Genomic DNA, 26,205 nt, shown 5'->3' on the forward strand with positions numbered 1-26,205 from the left:
ATGTGACTATAAACAAATAGTGATCTGGTGCTCAGGTGCTGGATTAGCCTATCTTCTAATGGGGTGATATGGGCCTCAGTACCATCCAACTGACCTCCATCGTGGTGGGGTATATCTGTGTCCCGTGTGTTCAGCCCAGACTTGCGTGTCACTCCACAAGGATTAAATAGAGCAGAAAATACAAATGTAATGATGCTGGGCTCCTCCTCGTTGGGCACCATGAGGGCAGTGTTTAAATAGCAAGTCTTCTCTTCAACCTCTTCGCTGCGGCGGCTATTCTGGCGCAGCGCTAAGGGGAAGGCGGGGCAGCGCGGCGCTCCCGTGCTCGAGACGGAACCGCCTCGTCACGGCCTGTGGGGGAACTGTGCTTGTGACGGAACGGGTCCGTCACGGCCCCGCCCGCTCTTTAGAACATCAGCGCAGACGCGGAATTCGCACCGCGCAGGCGCGGCGAGCGGGCCGTGACGGAACCGTTCCGTCACGAGCACAGCCCACCCGAGGCTCGTGACGGAACGGTTCCATCACGAGCATGGGAGGGGTTAAATAGTGTTATGTCAGGTCACTCCACAAGGATTAAATAGAGCAGACAATACAAATGTAATGATGCTGGGCGCCTCCTCGTTGGGCACCATGAGGGCAGTGTTTAAATAGCCAGTCTTCTCTTTAAATAGTGTTATGTTAGATGATAAATATTGAGGAGTAATTATAGGTATTCACCTCACCCATAGAGGTGCATTGTTCTCATTGGAGTACCCTATCTCATCTTTGGCAGCATGGCCAATGGCAGCTTACTAATGGACGTTGGAGCTCCACCCTCTCTTTTTTTGCCCTTTTTTCAACTATACTTATATAGTCAACTATTCTAAATAATCAACTAAAATGCCAGTCCTTGCTGTGAGCGAGGGTGAACTGGTCTGAAACAATGTGAAATCAGTGTGATGGCTTGAGTGTGCTATTGAACACGCTTGCATAACCATCCAACTGATTTTTCAGGTTTAGCAAACTCTCAGCCCTTTCCTCAGGGGTCTGCCACCTCTCAGGGTGATCCCCTCTGGTGACGCTCAGAAGTGCCAGAGGTAAAGGTAGCCAATGATGCATTGGGATTCATTCCGGCAGTGCGCCGGACTACACATCAATCAGTGCTCTCCAAATTGTCTGACAAGTCAGAAAAGGATGGGGTAAAAAAGCAAGGTGCCAAGAGCTGCTGCCTGGCTTAGTGCAACATCATGGATCTGGACATTTTTCAGGCTCCCACTTTCAGATTGAGGCGAATACTCTGACCAGGAAGGAGATGTGTGCTGTCCGCAGCGTCTATCGATCAGGGGCAGCTTAAAAGCTGAAGCAATACCTATGCAGGCTGCTAAGGGTCAGTAAAAAATGCTTTTGCGTGTTGTGTCCACATAAGATATGAATGTATACTTGGTTGAATGTGTATGAGTGAGAGAGAGCAAGGCAGTGTGAGTGAGTGCGATTGAGACTAAGAGTGAGTGAGCATGCGAGTGAACATGCCAGTGAAACAGTTTATGAGCAATGGAATGAGACGGTTAACATCTAAGGGAGACAGCATGTAAGCGTAAATCAGTAAGTGAGCATGCAGATGAGCATGTCAGTAGCCTGTGATATGCATAAGCATGAGCGTGTGGCGGACTGAGACAGTTTTTGAACATGCGAGTATGTAAGAGTGCATGACTGTGTGAGACTGTGAGTTTGTGACTGGCTCTGTCATGCTGGAGGTCATTTTTGGCTTACTCGTGTTGGCATAGTGAAGGTAATTCTTAATATACATGACACCTAAAACAAATTACTAGCACTGCCATATGAGAGGTATTCCTTGGCCTTAGAGGGGCAAAGCCATGTCATATGGAAGGCAAGGACCAGTTAACCATGACAAAATGTTAACCATCTCATATTGGAGTTAATTTTTCATATATGAGGCACCGTGGTATGTGGAAGGCATCCATGAAAAATGTTGCCACTGGCATACTGTAGGCAATTGCTGGCATAAGGATGCCAAATTCTACCGCTGGCTTCTTTTGGGTTAGTTTTGACATAAGGGGGCACCCATAGCAGAGTACTGGTCCTGACACACTGAAAGACATTATTGACATATGGGGCACTTATAGCATATTTTGAAAAAATGTGGTCTGCTCCATGGGTCCATCTGACTTCAGTCGGACACCATGAAAGTGCTTGAGTATTTAATGGGAGCCCCTTCACAGTCAATTGCTTTGTGACAATTTTATGTGGAAATTATGATTTAAAATGCACTATTAGACTTCATTTGTTTTCATATTTCTTTGGGAGTTGAGGGTGGACCTCTGTGAACAGCCCTAGAAGATGTCTAGTTGACTCGCTGTAATTTGGGGGAAGTGTTAGCCCCCCCCCCCCACTCTCAAAGATCACCAGCCTTCACTATGAGTGGCTTGAGTAATCCAGTTGATTCCCCAGAGAAAATACATGTGGTATAGTATATAGTTATTTGTGGGCAGAATTTGTTTCCGGTTCTAAACCAGGGATCAGGGCGATTGCTTGAAACCAAAATAAATACCCAACTTCCCTGTTCTTTTGTCATATGTTAGAATGGAAAGCTGTACTCATATGCATCTACCAAGCTGTGGTGAGAAACAGTAAAACGTAATGCATATCATAATGTACTAAAGCTTTCAAGAAGGAATTGCTGCTTTTTAACCGCATCGCTGCAGCGGCTTTACCCGCTGTGTGCGGCAAAATTCAAAGAGCCGTTTTACATGATGAGCTCAGCTCATCATCAGCACACGACTACCGTGGCTGATGACGAGCTGAGCTCGTCATCAGCAGCGAAGAGGTTAATGTGTCAAATGTAATACATCACCAAAGAAATAGTTCATTTTAGTGTTTCAAAGCCACACCATTCCCAGTGCAATACTGTTCAATACTGTGCCTGCGCCACAGTGTTTCAAGAGGAATATTTTTCATCGGATTTTCAAACCCACACCATCACCAAACAAAACATAGCATGTCAAAACCACAGTATTCACAAATACAAGAGGGGATGGGGAGGAGATTAAGCAGTCCAGCGCATGTCGTCCCTACATTAACTAATTATCAACCATTAAGTACTGCTGTTCCGTGATTTATTAACATGTCACTGGTGCCAATGTAAACTATGAAAGTCAGAAGGAAGGTGGGTATCCTTTATAGGGTGCACTGGCCCTCACCCACCAAAGTGGCATGCTTCATCATTGGGCTGTGCTCCTCGGTGGGCGCGCGCACTGCAATACCCGGCAGGCCCTTCTCGGGGGCTCTTTACTGGAGATCTTTTATTTACTCTGTCCAGTGTTGGCCAAGCAGTGGAGTGATGCCTTTAACTAAGTTCTGGAGACGTTGTGGTAGAGTCGGAAGTTGATTAAAATTGGCTAGGGGTTAAATATTTCATACTATATGAAATTCCGGCCAATGTTCAAAAACATGTATGCACCAGAAGGGGAATAATTAACCCTAACTTCTGTGAGAAGGCCAACATGCTTCCTGCCTAATATGCTCTAATAAGTAAGTATCAATACACGACAATGAATATGGACGAGATCAGTACCATATTTAGAGTGACATGTCCAGCCGGACAGAGGTCTTCAATTTTTACTCAATTGACAAATTTACATTTACAAAAGGATTACCTTCAACAAATCACCAGTGTGGGGCACAAGCCTGTACCCAAACAGGGTCGGATCAAATACAGAAGGTGACAAAGAACAACAGGGCTTTTAAGGCAAAAGCAAGGTTTTCTGTAAGCCTCTAATGCCGGGAAGTATGGATTACCCGGGAGTTACAAGGAGCAGTGACCTTGATAGGTACCCGGTTGAGGCGAGTACTGCCCACAGTCGGGCGAAGTACACGGAAGCCGCGTTGCCTGTTAACAATTTCCGCGGGGCCAGGAGCAACCGGGTCAGACGGTGCAGTGGATGGCTTCCTGGCGTCCACCGGCTGTCAAGGTCACTGCTCCTCGTAACTCCCGGGTAATCCATACCCGGGAGTTACGAGGCTTAAAACAATAAGGCATTAATTAATGTCCTGATGATGGTCCCCATGATTTAAAAGTGGGATCGAAACGCCGTCGACTTGTTGTGCACCATATACAAAAAACTTATGATTTATATGTTGTGTATATGTAATGGTGCCCTTGTGATTTTTCTGTACATTGAATTCTTACAGAAAACCTTGCTTTTGCCTTAAAAGCCCTGTTGTTCTTTGTCACCTTCTGTATTTGATCCGACCGTGTTTGGGTACAGGCTTGTGCCCCACACTGGTGATTTGTTGAAGGTAATCCTTTTGTAAATGTAAATTTGTCAATTGAGTAAAAATTGAAGACCTCTGTCCGGCTGGACATGTCACTCTAAATATGGTACTGATCTCGTCCATATTCATTGTCGTGTATTGAATCACTTGCATGGGACCGCTGTTGTTTCATAAAGTATGCTCCCCGAGGTCCTATGCTGACTTAATTGGGGCCCCTTGTTGTTCCTAAACCTAATAAGTAAGTGGCAATTCTTCAGGACTGGTAATAAGTTCCCTAATTCACCCTGGAATAGGATGCACTAGTAAGATGTATGTTTTTATCTTGCTGGTGCTCAAAGTCAGACCTCTTGTGATGATAAATGAAAGATCTCACATAGAAGATTTTGAGCCCGTATGACCCGGGTTCTAAAAACACAGAACCTTTAGAGTGCCATGGGGCCACTTCCTGAAGTCGAAGCTCCTTCCTAGAAGGGTCGTGAAATCACCTAACGGCTCCCATGGACACTTAAGAAGGCTAAAAACACAAATCTTACTTGTCACATCATTACCAAATAAAACTGTACCACAGTATGTCAAAACCGCAGCGTTACCAAAGCAGGAGCGAACTTTAGTATTCAAAATTAAGAGCATTCCCAAAACAACACTGCACAATGGTTTATCAATGCCACATCATTCCCCCAAAAACACTGCACAATGGTTTATCAATGCCTCATCATTCCCCAAAAAACACTGTGCAATGGTTTATCAATGCCTCATCATTCCCCCAAAAACACTGTGCAATGGTTTATAAATGCCACATCATTCCCCCAAAAACACTGCGCAATGGTTTATCAATGCCTCATCATTCCCCAAAAAACACTGCACAATGGTTTATCAATGCCTCATCATTCCCCAAAAAACACTGCGCAATGGTTTATCAATGCCACATCATTCCCCAAAAAACACTGCGCAATGGTTTATCAATGCCACATCATTCCCCCAAAAACACTGCGCAATGGTTTATCAATGCCACATCATTCCCCCAAAAACACTGCGCAATGGTTTATCAATGCCACATCATTCCCCCAAAAAACACTGCGCAATGGTTTATCAATGCCACATCATTCCCCAAAAAACACTGTACAATGGTTTATAAATGCCACATCGTTCCCCCAAAAACACTGCGCAATGGTTTATCAATGCCTCATCATTCCCCAAAAAACACTGCACAACTGTTTATCAAAGCCACATCATTCCCCAAAAAACCAATCAATCAATCAATCAGTGACACTTATAAAGCGCGCTACATACCCGTGGGGTCTCAAGGCGCTGGGGGGGGGGGGGAGCCGCTACTGCTCGAACAGCCAGGTCTTCAGCTTCTTCCTGAAGGAGAGGTGGTCTTGGGTCAGGCGCAGGTCGGTCGGGAGGGAGTTCCAGGTCTTGGCGGCCAGGTGGGAGAAGGACCTTCCTCCTGTAGTCGCTCTTCGGATGCGGGGGACGGCGGCGAGGGCGTGGTTGGCTGATCGGAGGTGGCGTTTGGGAGCGTAGAAGTTGACTCGGCTGTTGAGGTAGCTCGGGCCTTGGTCGTGTAGGGCTTTGTGTGCGTGGGTGAGGAGGCGGAAGGTGATTCTTTTGTTGACGGGGAGCCAGTGAAGGTCTCGCAGATGTCCGGAGATGTGGCTGGTTCGTGGGATGTCGAGGATGAGTCTGGCTGAGGCGTTCTGGATCCGCTGGAGTCTCTTCTGGAGCTTGGCGGTGGTCCCGGCGTAGAGGGCGTTGCCGTAGTCCAGTCGGCTGGTGACGAGGGCCTGGGTGACGGTCTTCCTGGTCTCGGTGGGGATCCACCAGAAGATCTTCCGTAGCATGCGTAGGATGTTGAAGCATGCCGAGGAGACGTTGTTGACTTGCCTGGTCATGGAGAGGGAGGAGTCCAGGATGAAGCCCAGGTTGCGTGCATGGTCTGTCGGTTTGGGTGCGGTGCCCAGGGCGGGAGGCCACCAGGAGTCGTCCCAGGCGGAGGGAGAGGAGCCCAGGATGAGGACCTCCGTCTTGTCTGAGTTCAGTTTCAGGCGGCTGGTCGTCATCCACTCGGCTACCTCTTTCATCCCTTCGTGCAGGTTGGCTCTGGCGGCGGCGGGGTCGTTGGTCAGGGAGAGGATCAGCTGGGTGTCGTCGGCGTAGGAGATTATGCTGAGGTTGTGTTTGCGTACGATGGCCGCGAGGGGGCTCATGTAGACGTTGAAGAGGGTGGGGCTCAGAGATGATCCTTGGGGGACGCCGCAGATGACTTCGGTGGCCTCTGACTTGTACGGTGGTAGGCGGACTCTCTGTGTTCTCCCGTCGAGGAAGGAGGTGATCCACTCCAGCGCCTTGTCCTGGATTCCGACGTTGCTGAGGCGCCGTACTAGGGTGCGGTGGCAGACCGTGTCGAATGCCGCGGAGAGGTCTAGGAGGATGAGGGCCGCTGTTTCTCCATTGTCCATCAGGGCTCGGATGTCGTCGGTGGCGGCGATGAGGGCGGTCTCGGTGCTGTGGTTGGCTTGGAAGCCGGACTGTGAGGGGTCGAGGGATCCGTTCGTCTCGAGGAAAGCGGCCATCTGCTTGTTGACGGTCTTCTCGATGACTTTGGCTGGAAACGGGAGGAGCGAGATGGGGCGGTAATTCTTGAGGTCGGTGGGGTCCGCTGTTGGTTTCTTGAGTAGGGCGCTGAGTTCGGCGTGTTTCCAGCTCTCGGGGAAGATGGTGGTGTCGAGGGATGTGTTGATGATGTCTCGCAGGTGGGGTGCGATGACAGCGTCGGCTTTGTTGAAGACGTGGTGAGGGCAGGGGTCGGTCGGTGATCCGGAGTGGATGGAGTTCATCGTGCGGATGGTGTCTTCGGTGCTGATCGGGGTCCAGGCGTGGAGGGTGGTGGTGGGGGGTGGTTGTTCGGTCATGGTGTGCGTTGGTTGGTTGTTGAAGCTGTTGTGTATGTCCGTGATCTTGTTGTGGAAGTATGAAGCCAGGGAGTTGCAGAGGTCTTGCGATGGGGTGATGTCGTTGTTTCCTGCGCTGGGGTTGGAAAGCTCTTTGACGATGTTGAAGAGTTCCTTGCAGTTGTGTGCGTTGTTGTCCAACCGGTCCTTGAATGCTGTTTTCTTGGCGGCGCGGATCAGCTGGTGGTGTTTCCGGGTGGCAAGTTTGAAGGAGGTCCTGTTGTCCGGTGTCGGTTCCCTTCTCCAGACTTTCTCGAGGGCTCGAACTTTCTCGAACACTGCGCAATGGTTTATCAATGCCACATCATTCCCCAAAAAACACTGCGCAATGGTTTATCAATGCCACATCATTCCCCAAAAAACACTGCGCAATGGTTTATCAATGCCACATCATTCCCCCAAAAACACTGCGCAATGGTTTATCAATGCCACATCATTCCCCCAAAAACACTGCGCAATGGTTTATCAATGCCACATCATTCCCCCAAAAAACACTGCGCAATGGTTTATCAATGCCACATCATTCCCCAAAAAACACTGTACAATGGTTTATAAATGCCACATCGTTCCCCCAAAAACACTGCGCAATGGTTTATCAATGCCACATCATTCCCCAAAAAACACTGTACAATGGTTTATAAATGCCACATCGTTCCCCCAAAAACACTGCGCAATGGTTTATCAATGCCTCATCATTCCCCAAAAAACACTGCACAACTGTTTATCAAAGCCACATCATTCCCCAAAAAACACTGCACAATGGTTTATCAATGCCACATCATTCCCCCAAAAACACTGCGCAATGGTTTATCAATGCCACATCATTCCCCAAAAAACACTGCGCAATGGTTTATCAATGCCACATCATTCCCCCAAAAACACTGCGCAATGGTTTATCAATGCCACATCATTCCCCCAAAAACACTGCGCAATGGTTTATCAAAGCCACATCATTCCCCAAAAAACAATGCCTCATCATTCCCCCAAAAACACTGCACAATGGTTTATCAAAGCCACATCATTCCCCCCAAAACACTGCGCAATGGTTTATCAAAGCCACATCATTCCCCCAAAAACACTGCGCAATGGTTTATCAATGCCACATCATTCCCCAAAAAAACACTGCGCAATGGTTTATCAATGCCACATCATTCCCCCAAAAACACTGCACAATGGTTTATAAATGCCACATCATTCCCCCAAAAACACTGCGCAATGGTTTATCAATGCCACATCATTCCCCCAAAAAACACTGCACAATGGTTTATCAATGCCACATCATTCCCCAAAAAACACTGCACAATGGTTTATAAATGCCACATCATTCCCCCAAAAACACTGCGCAATGGTTTATCAATGCCACTTTATTCCCAAAAAACACTGCACAATGGTTTATAAATGCCACATCATTCCCCCAAAAACACTGCGCAATGGTTTATCAATGCCACTTTATTCCCAAAAAACACTGCACAATGGTTTATAAATGCCACATCATTCCCCCAAAAACACTGCGCAATGGTTTATCAATGCCACATCATTCCCCCAAAAAACACTGCACAATGGTTTATCAATGCCACATCATTCCCCAAAAAACACTGCACAATGGTTTATAAATGCCACATCATTCCCCCAAAAACACTGCGCAATGGTTTATCAATGCCTCATCATTCCCCAAAAAACATTGCGCAATTGTTTATCAATGCCACATCATTCCCCAAAAAACACTGCACAACTGTTTATCAAAGCCACATCATTCCCCAAAAAACACTGCGCAATGGTTTTTCAATGCCTCATCATTCCCCCAAAAACACTGCACAATGGTTTATCAATGCCACATCATTCCCCAAAAAACACTGCGCAATGGTTTATCAATGCCACGTCATTCCCCCAAAAACACTGCGCAATGGTTTATCAATGCCACATCATTCCCCAAAAAACACTGTGCAATGGTTTATCAAAGCCACATCATTCCCCCAAAAACACTGCGCAATGGTTTATCAAAGCCACATAATTCCCCCAAAAACACTGCGCAATGGTTTATCAAAGCCACATCATTCCCCCAAAAACACTGCGCAATGGTTTATCAAAGCCACATCATTCCCCCAAAAACACTGCGCAATGGTTTATCAAAGCCTCATCATTCCCCAAAAAACACTGTGAAATGGTTTATAAATGCCACATCATTCCCAAAACCACACTGCGCAATGGTTTATCAAAGCCACAACATTCCCAAAACAACACTGCGCACGGTTTATCAAAGCCACAACATTCCCAAAACAACGCTGCGCAACGGTTTATCGTAGCCACAACATTCCCAAACAAACACTGCGCAATGGTTTATCGAAACCACATCATTCCCAAAACAACACCTCACAATGGTTTATCGAAGCCCCAACATTCCCAAAACAACACTGCACAATGGTTTACACAATGGTTTATCGAAGCCACAACATTGCCAAAACAACACTGCACAATGGTTTACACAATGGTTTATCGAAGCCACAACATTGCCAAAACAACACTGCACAATGGTTTATCAAAGCCACATCATTACCAAAACATGACTGCACTTTAGTGTGCAAAATTAAGAACATTACCCCTGGAATACTGCTCGTTAGACCTCCTGAGCCCCATCATTACCAAAGAAACACTGCACTATGGCATGTCAGCATCACGGCACTACCAATGCAATACTGTGCTTTAGTGTGCATAATCAACCTCCTTAAAACCAGAGCATTATCAACGCAACACTGCATTTCAGTGTGGAAAATTGAAAGTATTCCCAAAGCAACAATGCTGAATAGTGTGTCAAAGCCACTGCAAGTAGTCCAGAGTTCGTAGTTCCAGAATTTCGCCAGACACACAGGAACATTTGAACTCAAACTGGTGTGAATGAAATGATGTTTGTTTTAGAGATTTGGACAGTGCTGTATTGCCATAAGTATGGGCTCACAGCGCTATCGGTGGTGGTTACCTGCACACCCACGTCTCTGTGGTTCAGTCCCAGATGCCAGACCGCTGTTTGTTCTCTGATTGAGTAGGATAATCAATGGTCTGAGTTGTTTAATGCTATGAGTATATATGTTTGGTTGTGTGCTGCGATGGTTGTTGTTTGGGGTGTGCGTGTGTGTGTGTGTGCTTTAATTCTAGTTGGGGCCAGAATATACTTTTAAATCAGAGTAACCATTGGATGCTGATTAGGGTGTTTTATGTTGTTTTTTGGGCTACTTGCTGCAAGAATGGATTTGGCTTGTGGAGTGAAATGTTACAGTATTATAGTCTATGCACGCACATGCCATTATTGTTTAAAACGTCCTAATTGGGTCAAAAAGATCAGATTGTTACATGTCCCAGTTTGGATATATGTACTATTAATCCTGGATTGGGAACGTTTTGGGGAGGCCAACTAGAATTTTTTTTTTTTTATTTAATAGTCAGGGCCTGGTTTACAGTTTGTCAGAGAGCACTATTTTAAAGATATCTGCAGTTCGTTCGACAGACTTGATTTTACTAAGTGTGTGGGACTTCCTAGCGCTCCTTGGCGCTCTGTGCTTATTCCCCCCCTCCCTTTGCCTTCCTCCAGCTCTCGGCTGAGTGTTGACGCCGAGGGCTGTGTCCTTCGTTTTTTGGCCGCCATATTGGGTGTGGGTCGGGCTGGTGACGCGCTCTAGCAGCGCTTTAAAAACGGATAGTGATGTCTCCGCGCAGCGGACGCGCCGGACCTGCGCCGGAGTCGTGCCAGAGTCCTGCCCGTCTGCGCCCGTCCGCGTCTCGGCAGCGGACGGCGCGGCAGGGGGCGTTGGCTCCAGGCTCACTTACACCGCAGCGGATCTATTATCCTTCAGGACTATTATCGACACCCGTCGGCATGTTTTTCCTGGCCGCTATAACGGTAAATGCTGCTGTCCTGGCTGTGGGTGGTACCCTAATATTTACTGGGCTTCTGAGGGGTCTCATATACCCCCTATTAACAACTTCAAGTGCCTATTACTTAACACCCGCTCTCTGCACAGGCACGCCTTAGACATTTTTGAGTTGTTGACATCTGAAAAACCATTATGTCTTATGCTTACGGAAACCTGGCTCAATGAGTCCTCCAACCCGGATATCGCTACAGCCATTCCTCCGGACTATATACTTTACAGACAGGATAGATCACTGGGTAAGGGCGGAGGGGTTGCACTTGTAGTTCAAAGATCTTTCACTTGTGCAGTCGTACCATCTTTGCTTATTTCTGGATGCGAATCCCTTGCCTTTTCCATCACTTTGTCCCCTCATCAATCGTTCTCTGGGCTCCTGATTTATAGACCTCCTGGCCTGCGGGGTTTTTTCTTTGATGAGTTTCAATCAGCTATCACCACTCTTTGCTTGAAGGTTGAACACTGTATAGTGCTAGGGGATTTTAACATTCACATGGATGTTGAGTTAGACAGTGATACAATCAAAATCAATGACATCACCGCCCCTCTAGGTCTAACTCCCTACGTGTCAAGTGCGACTCATGATAAGGGTCATATTTTGGATCAAGTGTTATCCACCATCACCCTTATCATGACCTGTCCCATCCCTGTTCTCTGGTCTGACCACTCTTTGATCTGTTTTCTAATTCAGGGCAGAAGTAAACCATCCTGTACAAACTCTAACCATCTTAGGCACCCCAGTAGGCCATACCATAAAGTCACTCCTGAAAGCCTTGCTCAAGCATATCAGGAACATCCCTGCATTCTATCAGGTCATTTGGAGAGTGACCTTGATACTTTACAGAAATGGCTGACTGAGAGGCTAGATGACCTTGCTCCACTCTCTATGCCTCGCTCATCCACCAAGCGTAGCTCGGCGCCATGGTTCTCAGAGTCTCTTGCTTTGGCTCGGCGTAACTGTAAGTTAGCCGAAAGACTCTGGCGAAAGCAATACGATGCGGAAGCCAAGTCCGCCTACAAATCATCTATTAAGTCCTATCACGCCGATATTCTGGAGGCAAAAAATAACAATATTTCCAACAGAATTGAGTCAGCATCAAACTCCTGTAAAGAAATCTTCACTATTGTCAAGGAGTTTGTCTCTCCCAAAGCCAGTGCATTTCAGCACAAGTTCTCTGAATCTTGGGTAAATGAGCTGGCGAATTTCTTCACTACAAAAATCAAACTGATTCAAGAATCTTTCCCTCCCTCTGACCTCAGCTCAGTTCTCACTGATTGTAATCCTTCGTCCTCTTCATCTGAACTCAGTCCTGTCTTATCGGAGTTTCCAGTTCTGTCTACATCTACTTCTCTGGATTTCCTACTCAGGATCAAATCAGGCTCTCCATTGGACCCATGTCCGGCGACCTTTCTAGCTAGTAATGCCAAGATTTTGAACCCTTTAATAAATCCTGTTCTCAATCTATCCTTGAAGGGTGGCACTGTCCCGCCGGCCTGGAAAAAGGCAATGGTTGTTCCACTCCTGAAAAAACCTGGCCTTGATCCGGAAAAGCATGTAAACTATAGACCAATATCTCTGCTACCTAGTTTAGCAAAGATTGTGGAGAAGCACGTGCTCTCCTCTTTCCTGGAAGATCATGGTCTACTCCACCCCACCCAGTCAGGCTTCCGCTCCAATCTGAGCACTGAGACCGCTCTCTTGGAAGTAAATGAAGCCATCAAGGAAGCTCTTGACTCAAGTGGAAGAGCTATGCTGGTGATGTTAGATCTGTCGGCGGCCTTCGACACCGTCCCCCATGAGGCCCTCTTGAGTAGACTCTATGAGATCGGTCTCGGAGGGACGGTGTTGAGCTGGCTTAGATCCTATCTAGCGGATCGTCGACAAGTGGTCTGGGCCCCCCCGTACTCTGCCGAGGTGCCGCCGTTGGAGGTCGGAGTCCCTCAAGGGTCGGAGCTTAGCCCGACCCTTTTTAACATCTTTATGACTCCACTGGCGGTACTGGCGGAGTCTCTTGGTGCCCAGATCATATCATACGCTGACGACACCCAGCTTCTCTTCACTTGTAAAAAGGGAGCGGAGTTTGACGGGGAGAGCATCCGTGGCTGCTTTGGGGCTGTCTTCGACTGGTTTCAGCGAAGCAGCCTCAAGTGTAACCCTGACAAATCGGAGGTGCTCTTCTTTGGCTGTCAGGTTGACCCGCCTTGGCAGGAATGGTGGCCGGTGAGTATGTCACCTCCATCATCTTCCTCCTCGGTGGCCAAAAACCTTGGGGTCAAAATTGATAACACCCTTTCACTGAAATCCCAAATAACAGGTCTCACTGGCACATGCTTCGGTTTGTTAAAAATGCTGCGTAAATTCCTCCCTATGCTTCCTCTGGTCCACAGGAGGTTGACGGTAGAGGCCTTAATTTGTTCTAGGCTCGACTACTCCAATGTCCTTTACCTGGGTCTTCCGGACTACCTCCTACAAAAACTTCAAGTGGTCCAAAACTCCGCGGCAAGGGCCATTTTTGGCCTCCCCCGCCATGCTAGGGCATCGGAGTTGCTTCTCTCCCTTCACTGGCTTCCTGTCAGGAAGCGGATTACTTTCAAGGCACTTACGTTGGCCCATAAGGCACTCCACTCGGTCGGGGCCTACTACATTCAGAAACGGCTTCTTTTCTATAAGCCCACTAGATCTCTTAGATCTGAATCTCTTGGCCTGGCAACTGTCCCATCCATTAGGAAAGCCAGAATAGGTGGTCGCTCATTTAAACATCTCGCCCCTAAACTGTGGAACTCCCTTCCCGTGGATCTTCGCCGCATTTCTAATCTGCTGGCCTTTAGAAAGGCCTTGAAAACCTGGCTGTACAGTCAATAACTGGTCTGTTCCTTATTTCCTTATCCTTCTTTTCAGCTATGGGTCAGAAAGCGCCGGGACACTCCTTGGAGTAGCCGTGCGCTATATAAGACACATAACATAACATAACTCTAGCACAACTGTGACAGAGTACTTTCTCCACAAATCCCTGGGTCCACTCGCCTGATTTTGCAGACGATCCGGCTACTCTTGCTGCCTGTTGGAGTATGGGCCATCAGAAGTTTACGTATAACACTGTTGGCTCGATTTAAAGTAGACATTGTTATCTTTTTTTATTTTGCTGTTTGTCACCGTTAGGTTTTTGTGAGGGACAGAAAAAAAATAATGAGGCCCCCACTTATTCCTTTTGAGACAACTCCTGGCCCTTAGTGTTTGCATTTTTTTAAAAACAAAATCCCACTTTGGGATTTTTTTAAAAACGTAAACATTTGAAGGGCAGCTGTCATGTTTGAGGAGGCCTTGCATCCAACCTTTAACACGTTGACAGGAGTCACCCCGCTGTGATTAGTGATGTCTGCAGGGCAGGGGGACGTCTCTAAATGCAGAGGATAGGTACTGTGTCATCGCGATGGAGTATTTTGAACCATCACCCACATGGAGTTCAAACCATACTCTGCGATTTAAATCAGGCCCTCTGTTGGTACAAACATTTTAAAAAAGGCAAAGCAGGAATTTGTTTAGAAGATGCAAAAATGAATGTCCCTCAAATCACAGTAGTTATTACGATCTGCCTTTGCCATTATAGTCAGTCTTGCTGTACCATTGACGTGTGTGAATCCTTTAAGACCTCTAAGGGAGAGAGTGCAAACCCGAGTCAGGAAACATAAAACCCCTGAAAGATGTGATGTCTTCTACAGAATGCCTTCTCTTTTTTTCAATCCCTATTTCCACGCTATTATGAACTAGTAGGTTGGAGATTGCTCTTCCTCTGTTTATTGTTCTTACTTGGTGGAGACATGTGGACTATAATTAGAATTCCGTCCTCTGGTAAAACCCTGAATGGGGAAATTACACCTTCTTTGGATAATTTCGGTGAAACAATATTTTATTTTCTTCAAAGATTAATAGATACTGAGTTTATATCATGTCGGTCACTTATAGTGTTTGGCAGTACCATTCTTTTACAGCGGGCAGGCTGATAAATGTAACATTGATGCATACATTTCTTTCCCTTTTCACCAATCTTCGAATTATCTTTGCTTTACACTCTGAATTGAATACATTATTCAATACAAAATGAAGTAGCTTGTTGGAATAGACATTATACTTCCAGAACCACAATCTACAAATTAGGAGCAGTTCCCACCAATCCACCCATCAGAGTGTCATTTGAGGTTCTGTAGCGCTTGGCTACAGCACTCCTTTTTAGGTTTCTCCAATTTATCAAAAACTACATGGGCTCAGAGTCTGCCCATTTCTTAACAATTGGTTGCCTTTATTGTCTCTCTCATTTGCTTGGTTCTTATTCAGTAGCTTACTTTCTTGTACTTTTTTAGATCTCGGCTAGACAGCACATGTGCTGTCTCGAAGAGACATGTTCTTTTCAATCTGTGGGCTTCAGCCACCCGTAGGTTTACCATTTGCTTGCTCCATCCTACCGTCATATACTTTGTCCCCATTTGTCCATGGCATGCATACGTCATGCTTCATCTTGTAGCCCCCTCCTCGAGCATGGACCAAGTTCTTATGTCCAGCCACAGCTCCTGTTTTAGGAGTTACTTTTTTCTTTGTGTTTGAGCACTCCACGAGTGCTCATGTGTTCACTCCTTCATCTCTTTTTGCCTATTTCCCTCTCCTACCCTTCCCATCCCAACCCCTTGCCGAGCCTCATTTCGCAGTTGCCGAGCTGCACCTGCCCCCTTCTTGATGTTGCTGCCTCTACAGTGTTAATTTACCAGTTTTTTTTGCAGTGCTATATAGTGCATACTCGAGCGATTCACAAGAACAACAAATATGTGACATTCATTTTTTATTTCTTTAGGCATGGGGTGATTAGACAATTTGCCCAGAATCACAGAATGTTCAGCCAAAGCCAAGATTCGAACCTCGCTCCCTAGGTTCAAAGTCAGCCGCTCTGGCTATAATGCCACATCTTCTCCAGTATTGGATCTTTCATAGATTCACATATTTGAACCATTCCCTGTCGTCGAAGTGGGAGTCCCACGGTACCTTATGAAATAAGTATATATCACTAGCATAGGCTATAATGGAACTGAACAATTACTTTAATAGCCAAACTTAAACTAGGGACAGCACCCTGTAGTATACTCCAAGATTTTCTACTGCATGTCGTGAGATGGGAATCTAACTCAGCTCTGCTTAGTTTATCCTTCTTCAAACCAACTAATTTCAAGAAAATCTTCTTAGGTCAGATATATATTTCTCATATTACATAAGCCTAGGATTACCGGCCTATGTCAGAACATTCAAAAAGAGGTGTATTCAAGCCATGCAACACCTGTAGCAAGAAAAGATTGCTCTACGATGATCCCCATTAACAGTGCATTTATTGCCTCTATCCTGACCATACCGTCAAAGACTGTAAGATTTATCACACTTTCTCCCAGAAAACCCTGAAGGACATGGAGGAAAGACTACTGTTGTGGTTACAGAGACTTAAGACAAAAGATCTGTCTCTGACGAAAAGAGTAATGACTCCTCAAGTTCTGAAAAATCTCATAAAAGAGATACAGCCTGATTCATCAAGCTGAATTGCGCTCGCAAAGGGCCAGATTCTGAGAATCTGGCCCTTTGCGAGTGCGATTTTTGCATTTGGGATTCATCATCCCAAATGCAAAAATCGGTAATAGCGATTTCGCTATTTTGCGAGGAATTACATTTAAGGAATCTCTATTTGAGATTCCTTAAATGCAATTCATCATCCATTTTTAAATAGCAAATTCGCAATTTCGGCCCGCTATTTACCGCGAAGTCAAACCTCGTGGTAAATAGCGAAAACTTAGAAAAATGCTTTTAAAAGCATTTTTCTAAGTTGCATGTTGCACACACACATGTCCTTTGGACATGTGTGTGCGCAACACCTGTTTAAATTTGCATTTAAGGGGTGCTACAGGGTGTCTTTTGGACACCCCCGGCACCCTTTAAATCGCTATCTTATTTGCGATTAGCAAATTGCTAATCGCAAATAAGGAATACTCCCCATTCATTCCTATGGGCCTATTGGCCCATAGGAATGAATGGGGAGTTATTCCTTATTTGTGATTAGCAATTTGCTAATCGCAAATAAGGAATATGTAGGAATCACATTTTTTTTTGCGATTCCTACATGAATCCCGTTTTGCGAGCCTGTAATAGCGATTCCTTATGAATCGCTATTATAGACTCGCAAAACGGGTCGTTGATGAATCAGACTGATAGATCCAATGAAAAGGAGTCTTCAGACCAACCTAAAACTTCCCATTTAAAATCTCACCATGAGACATCTAAACAACTTAAAAAATCTGAGTAGAAGTTACCAAAGGGACCTTCTTCAAAGGTTCCCACAGAACCTAAAACACCATCTGTAAAAGAAGTTTCTGTCAAAAGGTCTAAATCTCATCCGTTGATGATATGAGCATTTCTGTGGAAAAATTTAAATTTCTTCACTGTCGTAACCGTCGACGACTGCACCATCGTCAACGGTGCCGTCATTAACATCAACAACTTTAATATCCACATTATCTTCAGTGGCATCACCAATGATAATGTCTTCACCAACGCAGCGTCGATGACCACAGTTACCTACAGGCTTCTGTCCTCGATTGCATCGTTGACTAAGAGGGCCCCAGGGTCTCCTACCCCATTGGCAAAACACTTATCAAAACACACATCAACGATGAAGCCACAGTCAACAGCGATTTCATCAACAAAGACATTGATAATGGTGGATCAATCGACGGAAGCCTCCGTCGACGACAACATTATCAACGAGAGCGCTGTTGACAGCAATAATGGCAAAGAAGTCAACTGTAGTAGCAGAAAAGGCAAAGAAAACGTAGTCCACAAAGGAACTATCATGAATGGATGCACCAGCGTCAGATATGTCAGGGCTTGGAATAACTACCACTGGTATGATCCTTCCAATACACACGTCTCCAAGTAAAGTGTCGCCATTGCCACCAGCCAGTTTACTGGATGAAGAATCTGATGATATCGGCCTCTTTGGAGCAGCGCGTAGTCCTTCAGAATTCCAGGTGAAATGTCAGGACTAGATGAAGATGACGACCAATACTATCAAGAGGACACCTATGCATAGCAGTTCCCTGCATGTGTACAACAAGATCAACAGGAGCAGATCATCTAAATGACACTGGATTTAGTTACAAAGCTCTGGAACATTCTTCAAGATTATTACAATCAGTTCCCAAAACCCATAACATTTGAATTTACTCCACTGTTACATGCACCAATGTGGACTTCACAATTACATTGACGTTACCACTCACTCCTCTGTCTTCTCTACCACTGGCGGACTCACCAGCAGATCATTCTGAAACTACAGAAGAGGATCAGGAGGAGGGAGAAATACTGGATCAGGCGTCAACTGCTATTGAGGTGGATGACTACTTAATACCAACACCATCTCCACCATTTCCACCACCAGTAGGCTTGCCTCAAAACGATATACGTGGCTTCCATAACATCATAGAGAGAGTAGCAAAACAGGTTCAGTTGCCTTTGACCACCAAACAGACAGACTGTTTCCTTCACGATGTTAAGAAGCCTATGAAACAGTCTGTGAAAGGGATTCCTATTGTGGATTGCATCTGACCAGAGGGAATACGCACCATGAAAAATCCAGCTACGGTGTTGGCAGTCATGCCCAGATTAGATAAAGGTATAAGGTTCCGGATGATGCGCCATCATGTCTAGTAGGTCACCCCAAACCAGACTCTGTCATCAGCCAGGCAGCCCAGAGGCACTCGAAGAACCCTTCCACCCCTATCACAGCACCACCGGATAAAGATGAACGCCACCTTGACAGCATTGGCCAACGTTTCTCTAGTATGGCAGCTGTTACAGTGCGAGCAGTCAATTCCCTGGTGATACTAGGAAGATTTGACAGGGAGATGTGGTCTGATGTGGCACTATATCGACCCCCTACCAGAAGATGCTAAGCAGGATGCCAAAAAGATGCATTTGGAGGGGGAAAGAGCATCTGTGGACATAATAGACTCTCTTCGTCGATGTTACCGCAAACTAACGTCAGGACTGCCAAAATCTCAATTGGCAGTCGTGATGTTAGTTTGCGGTAACCTCGACGAAGAGAGTGACGTTTCAGCAGTTGTTTCGCGAGCGGTGTGCTCGATCAAAGAACCGTTGGTGTAGAGATCCTGAGATTGTTAGCGCGAGTATTAAGTTTACACAGTTGATAGGAACCTCACGGCAGCAGAGGTTTTGATTTTCAGGCCCCTGAAGAAGGGCCCCATGGGTTCGAAATGTATCGGGCAGTACTGAAATTTACAGAATATGTTGCTAATTTCATTTATGTACTAATGGAAAGCTTAAAGAGTTGTTATTGGTGATGAAACCAACTTAATTTAAGGATTACATTTGAAACTTGATGAATTAAGGATTTTTTTATGTATGTGAAATAAATTGTGTTGTTGAAATGACAATTGTTGGATCAAAATTTGTAGAGAATTAAGCATTTTAAATCAGTGAATTAAAACTGTAAAGCACACACTAGCAACATTGCGCAGGGTTTGAGTATGACAAACTCGAGATAGGAAGTTTTCAGAATAGGCACGGTTTAGGAAAAATGTGCTACCTCTGCAGCACGCTTGGTTTAAAATTGAAAAATCAACACAGGAGTAGGTTTAGAAGGGAGTGCTTCTCTGATCCACTTAAACATTTTGATAGAGGTCATCTAACACCACACCACTTTCATAGATGGCTCACTGAGACATCTTTAACTAGAAGCAACATAAAAAAGTATATCGAAGATTAGAGTGACCGTGACCGTGACCTTTCGATTGCAGCTTAGAGGTTTTCCTCTGCCTGGATAAGACTGAAGCAGCAGCTCTTCTAGTAGGCTGCCTTTTGCCTCAACACAATTTGACTTAATATCACAGCCATCTTGCAGCAACCAAGACTGGCAGGCCTGCCACTACAACTAGACGCCTCCATTGCGACTACAGGTCTGCCATGACGACCGAAGGACCTCCCACCACAGCTGTCAAGTATGGCACTGCTACACCAACAACGCAAACATATATGCAAACACAAACTTTTAATCTACAATTTTTCTTATACAATGATTCACACAGCAACATCCACGCAGAATCATATTGGGAGACGCGTACTGCGTGCAATTTATGTGCACACATACAGCTACACAAAAGGGTACATAGAATGAGACCTCTCTTTACGGTAAAGGTGCACGAACTCTCCCGTGCGCCTCCCGCACCCTTGTGCTCACTGAGGAGGCCCTGTTTGTGGGCCTCAGCCTCTCGAGACCTGCCTCTGGTTTTAGATCCATGTGTTTGGCTTTCAGGAGCACTGGCATACCTGCACCTGTTTTCTGCTACAACCTCTCCAAGACCAGGACGTTTCATTTCATTTTCATATTTAAGAAATTCCTTTTAATTTGGAAAAAATATTTGCCTTTGTGAGGTCACCTGTGGAGCTGGGCCAGGCATGAGCACATGCTGGGCAAGTGAAGGTGTTCATCATTTACAGAGGCCTGTGAATGAAGCAAGATGTCCCTGTAAAACTAGTCTGCCAAGGAGATTTTCCTCCAGAGAGGTCTGAGAAGTAGATGATCTCTGGAGAGATGTATGAAGGAGTTGTCCCTCCAGTGAGGTCGGTGAAGGAGATATTCATTAGGAGAAGTCTCTTCAGAGAGAGGGTAAAGTATAGGGTTTTTCTGGAATCTTCTGCGAATGGATGTTGAATCAAAGAGGTTTGCAAATGAGACTTTTGCAGTACAGGACCACTCCAGCGTATTGTTTGGGTAAAGTCTGGGAACCGGCTTCCCTGGAGATGCTGCTTCTTGGTCTCTCTACTTTTTGAAAAAACAAGGAGTCAGGTCCTGGGACATGTAGTTGGTTGGATCATGGGTAACAGTTATGAAAACACAATTACCAACTACACACTTCTCTAGATCCTCCAATTTGAGGAAAAAAACAAGTGATACTCCTAGGTTAATTGGGTATATTTCATTCGTACCCTTTTATTCTATTATTTCAAGTTTTTTTCATTTTTTCATGTGTGAAAAAGACACTAAACGTTTTTACAATTTACACATAAAAACAATACATTTTGCAGAACACCCAAGACCCGGTTCCGGCCCGCTATTTCCGAGAGATTGAAGGCCTTCAACGTGCCTTGCTCTGGGATGGCCGTCCCCGCGTCACCATCACGAAGCTCACGCTTCCTTGGTACGACGGGGGCATCGCACTGCCAGACGTACGTAGGTATTATTGGGCCTCCCAACTGGCGGCTATTAACCATGGTCTCTACGGTCCGGTGAACAGCCCCGGATATGCAATGGATAGATGGCTTCTGGGTGGTAGTAATTACTACAGGGCACTGTACTCGAGGTCTTTGGATGGGCGGATGTCGGGTCCAACGAAGACGTCGGTCCACATCTGGCGGACGATCACCAAGGCGCAGGGCTGGCAGGGCAGGCTGACAAGATTCACCCCTTTTTATGACTCCGATATTTTGGGCAAGTTGTGGCACACCAAGGGCTTTGATAAATGGGACCTTATAGGTATCTCCAGGGTGGACGACATGATCTCTAAGGGCGAGATCAAGACCTTCCTTCAACTGCAAACTGAATACCAGTTGGGCGGCTCGGAGTTTTTCCGTTATGCTCAGCTGCGGCATGCGCTGCTCTCTGCCAAACCGGCGGAGGGGGCGATTCCAGAGAGTTCCCCTTTGGAAGACAGGGTGTTGGATGGCCATATGCCCGATAGTGCGATCTCACTGTCTTATAAAAAACGAATTAATGTCCGCACTGACATTCTCCTTGGAGCGCGTGATCAGTGGGTGCGTGATGGCCTGGAGATTGACGACGAGGACTGGCAGAGCGCTGTGTCCTCCCCTAAGGAAGTCGCCATTTCCTCTCGTCTTCGGCTGGTACAATTCAAAATCCTGCACATGGTGTACGTGACTGGTCCCCGGCTTGTGCGTATGGGATACTCGCCCGACGGGCTTTGTCGTCGAGGCTGTGGTGTCCTTGCTACCTTCATGCACATTCTATGGGAATGTCCCGTCATAGCCTCCTACTGGAGACGTGTGCACCAGATTATGGGCGAGGTGACTGGGGTGGTGGCGAATGCAGAGGCTCGGAGGTGTCTCCTCAACATCTGGGAACCATCCGATCACAATGTGGCTCAGACTCAGTGGGTGACCCTTGGCAACATGGTGGCCAAACGTGACATTGCGCAAAAATGGGGGGCTGCCACGGCTCCCCTGGTGGTACAATGGAAGGCCAACATGGATTGGTGTATGTTTAGGGTCTATGTTGCCAGGGGTAAGCCCCAGAAATGGACGAAAGTGTGGGGGGCCTGGAATGCTTACCGGGGAGATATTTGCCTGCCACCGGAACTTGTTTCTCTGGATGAACATATGTCACCATAGCCTGTGACACCAACTGTGATACGTTGTACTGCTTACTCCTGTTTGTTCCTCCTCCCTTCTGCTGTCCTGCTCCATTCTCCTGTATCAATGACTCAGTGCTTGCTATCCCCTGCCCGCTACCGGCACCTTGAAGGCTTCCTCTACTCCATTGCCACTCTCTAGCGCCACTTGGCGTTTCTTCTTTCTCTGTTCCATGTTCCTTTTACTGCATAAAATATAAAAACAACCTGCATTGTACTGTTGCGATTGTTTTGCACTATTGCTCTCCTGATTCACTAGCTGCCTTGCCTCCGGGATGTTAGGCTGAATAACTGTGTGCTTTTTCCAATAAAGGTTTTATAAATTAAAAAAAACTAAAAAAACAATACATTTCAACAACATATATTATATACAACATTTATATATACACAAATACTTATTGATACATACACAAATACTTTATCTTCATATAGCGTGTTTTACTACACACACTCTCTTTAAGACAAAAGTCACGCTTTGGACTAAAGGTTTAAATAAACAGCAGACAAATGCAAAAAGAATTTTTAAAGAAAGACCATAAATCAATTCTTTGGTCTGTTAAGCAATTGATGTCTATTTCCTTTATGTGCTGACGCGTTTCTAACCCGCTGATTTCACTTCCCAGGTTCTCCTCAGGGCTCTGTCTTTTAAGTTTATCTGAAAGTGTGTATAAAACAAAAATAATTTTTGTTTTGGTTTATCTACCTCTCATCAGCTTCCCTCCATTGTATCCAAGTGTCACTGTTTTTACCTGTTTTCCAGCTGTTGCCGGTCCGCAAGTCTTATTTTACATTCGACTGGTTAGCTTGGTCTTTAAACCTATACCCAAGGTGGGACATATTGTAATTCTCAATTCTTCCCTGACAGTGCGACAGTATCTGTGCACAAGCTTTGTCTGGACATACCTCAATATGTATTGTTCTGACCATCTTCCCTTTCTGTATGTTTTTAGTGTTAGTACTCTTCCTTCCCGGTTGTTCACAGCCTAGAAATGACAAAACGCTCATGTAATTCCCTTTTGTAATCATTTCAAACTTGTTTTGTGGCGTTCACTACCCTTCTATGCAGTGCTTTAAATGGAAGAAAAATAGTGCAGGTACTCATTTAAATGTGGTGAGTGGGCGGGGCTTAGGGGCGGGGCTTAGGAAAACTCATGCCGGTACTTCTTGACTTCTATACTACTCGCCATACATACCAAAACACGAGAAATGTCTTCGTTCAATAAATAAAGGTTTGTTTACTCCTTACACAACGTAGCCAAACGCGGTGATATTTTAACATTTCCTTGTTTTTTAAGATTTGCAACATCTATATTGTTAATTGCTGTTGCTTGGCACAATACTACATATTCTCGAGGGACACAGAAAAAAAGCAGACCTGCACACACAACCATTCAACACATTTCCTTTAAGACACCTTCCAAGATGTGTCTCTACTCTCTCCCCCTTTCTCTCGTATTTATCTCACACAAATCAATCACAGGCAAGCAGGCAATCATAAGCAGACACTTACACAAAAGAATGAGGTGTGATTAAAACCATTTGAACCTGGTTACCTCTCACGGCTTTCTTAATAGCGCTGTCACCGGGTTGCCTCAATTTCTTTGTTTGCAACGCAGCATCAGCATGATGGTGAACACCCCGACGGCATGTAGATGAGCCCAAGCTGAAAAGTCCAGCAGGGGCTCGGGTCAGGTTTACAGAAGTGCCTTGGCCGTCAGAGACAGGCCGCCAGCACCAGCACCAGCGTTTAATGAGTACCGGTACTCTGCTCGGCAGTAAGAGAAGTGCCGGTACTCAGAGAGATAAAACGAAGAAGTGCCGGTACTCAGTACCTGTGAGTACCGGCCCATTTAAAGCACTGCTTCTAGGCATACCTTATGGATTCTGATTATCCCTCGTGTGCTGCAACAATCCTGCGTTTTGTACCCTCGGGCGGCTATGTCTACTTTGGGCCGTAGGACAATTACCTGTGTGTCAAAGAATTGTTTTTAGTTCGGATACCGTTTGGGTTATACACATGAATCTACTCGATAAGCCAGCATTCTACCTACTTACTTCCGCGGCGATCCGGTGACTGCTTCATCAATCTGTGGATGCGGCGGCCATCGTGGGGAGTGTATTTTAGCGTGGCCGTGCGTCGCTTCGGCCTGCACGATCCATGGCGGCCATCTTTTAGTGTTTTTTTTTAATGTTCCATGGGGCAGTTTTTTCCTCAAATTGGAGGATCTAGAGAAGTGTGTAGTTGGTAATTGTGTTTTCATAACTCTTAGTCTCTCTGGAGATGCTGCTTTTTGGTCTCTCTACAGCACAGAGTTATCTTCCTTGGCCTGTGGCATATACTGGTAGTCTTAGTCTGCAGGAGTGGTGAGATGTGCTGCAGTATATTGCATACGGGTCTGCAGAGGAGAGGTTTACCACTCGGAGCTGTGCTGCTATACTGGGCAGTCTGAGGGCCTCTTCACTGCAGAAGCATTCCGGGTCACTAGTCCCTTGTGACCCATTGTAGCCCTCACTTCTCTTACCTGAATTTCCTTCTTGCCACTTACTCTGTCACTACCTTTGAATGAGGCTAGCAGCACTCATTCCAGCTCAGTATTTACTAGACTCGGTAATGCCCAAGGTGCACTGGCCCGGGCTAACATTTTTAGCCCTTGCATTAGCCTCCATTACCCTAAGACAAATTTGGAAGACTAAGTTGCCGGTGGTCGAGGGAAAAACAGAAACAACGCATACTTGTGAAAAGTGCAAGAACTGTAGAAGCACCTAAAGTATGCATTTGAGTTAGGATTGCCCTTGAGAGCTTTCAGCAGGCATCTGTCATTCTTCTCCTGGTACTTTCTCTTCATGGATGGTACATGCCCACAAGCACGACTGCGTCCACACCCAATGATTGAGTGCAAATACCAGCTCGCCATTAAATGAAACCTATATCCTATCCTCGCACACAACACATAACAACTCCCATATAGGACAAACTACAACCCCACTACCCTTCCAAGCATGCGCTCTGAACCAGTCTCCCCAGAACCCAATGATAATTGAAGTGCTTCGCAGCTTCCTCGGGGATACGAAGCGCTACATAAATTACACAATTCCCTATCAGTAGAGATAATGGGAAGGAGGAGCGGATGGAATGTGGAGGTGTGGCCGGTATCCAGCCTTAACACCACAGTATGTCCACGTGGATGTCAGCTGGCACCTGATGAAGCGGCACAAGAGCTTCAGTTTCAAAGCACGTGTGCACTGGGCTGGCCGAGTCAGTGGGGGATGACGAGGCACAGCATGCCATTCCTAGAATTCTTCCCAGTGGCATTGGCAGTACATTTCTGGGGGCAGAGCTGGCTGACAGAAGAGTGACGTCTGTTGCAGACTGCAAGGCAATAGACGGCAGTGTAGAATGAAAGACTTGTGCAGAGGGCGTTGGTGCTACAGTGTCTAAGAATGAACATGTTGTGCTGTGCGAAGGACATTGTTCCGTTGAATAACTAATGAGCTGACGTCCTGTCTCGTTCCCAGGGGTTGACATTCCGTGGGAAATGGCAACCCCGGTGTCAAAGCAACTCTAGCCCATCGTAAGTAAATAGTCG

At 46.0% G+C, this 26,205-nt stretch overlaps 1 protein-coding gene across 15 annotated transcripts in view; it reads right to left on the reverse strand.

Moving 5' to 3' along the window:
- TNXB (tenascin XB) overlaps positions 1 to 26,205 on the reverse strand; it is a 743,838-nt gene that overhangs the window by 496,695 nt on the left and 220,938 nt on the right. The gene's annotated exons all lie outside the window — the stretch shown is intronic.

Source organism: Lissotriton vulgaris, chromosome 5, assembly GCF_964263255.1.
Source record: "Lissotriton vulgaris chromosome 5, aLisVul1.2, whole genome shotgun sequence".
Classification (NCBI taxonomy): Eukaryota; Metazoa; Chordata; class Amphibia; order Caudata; family Salamandridae; genus Lissotriton; species Lissotriton vulgaris.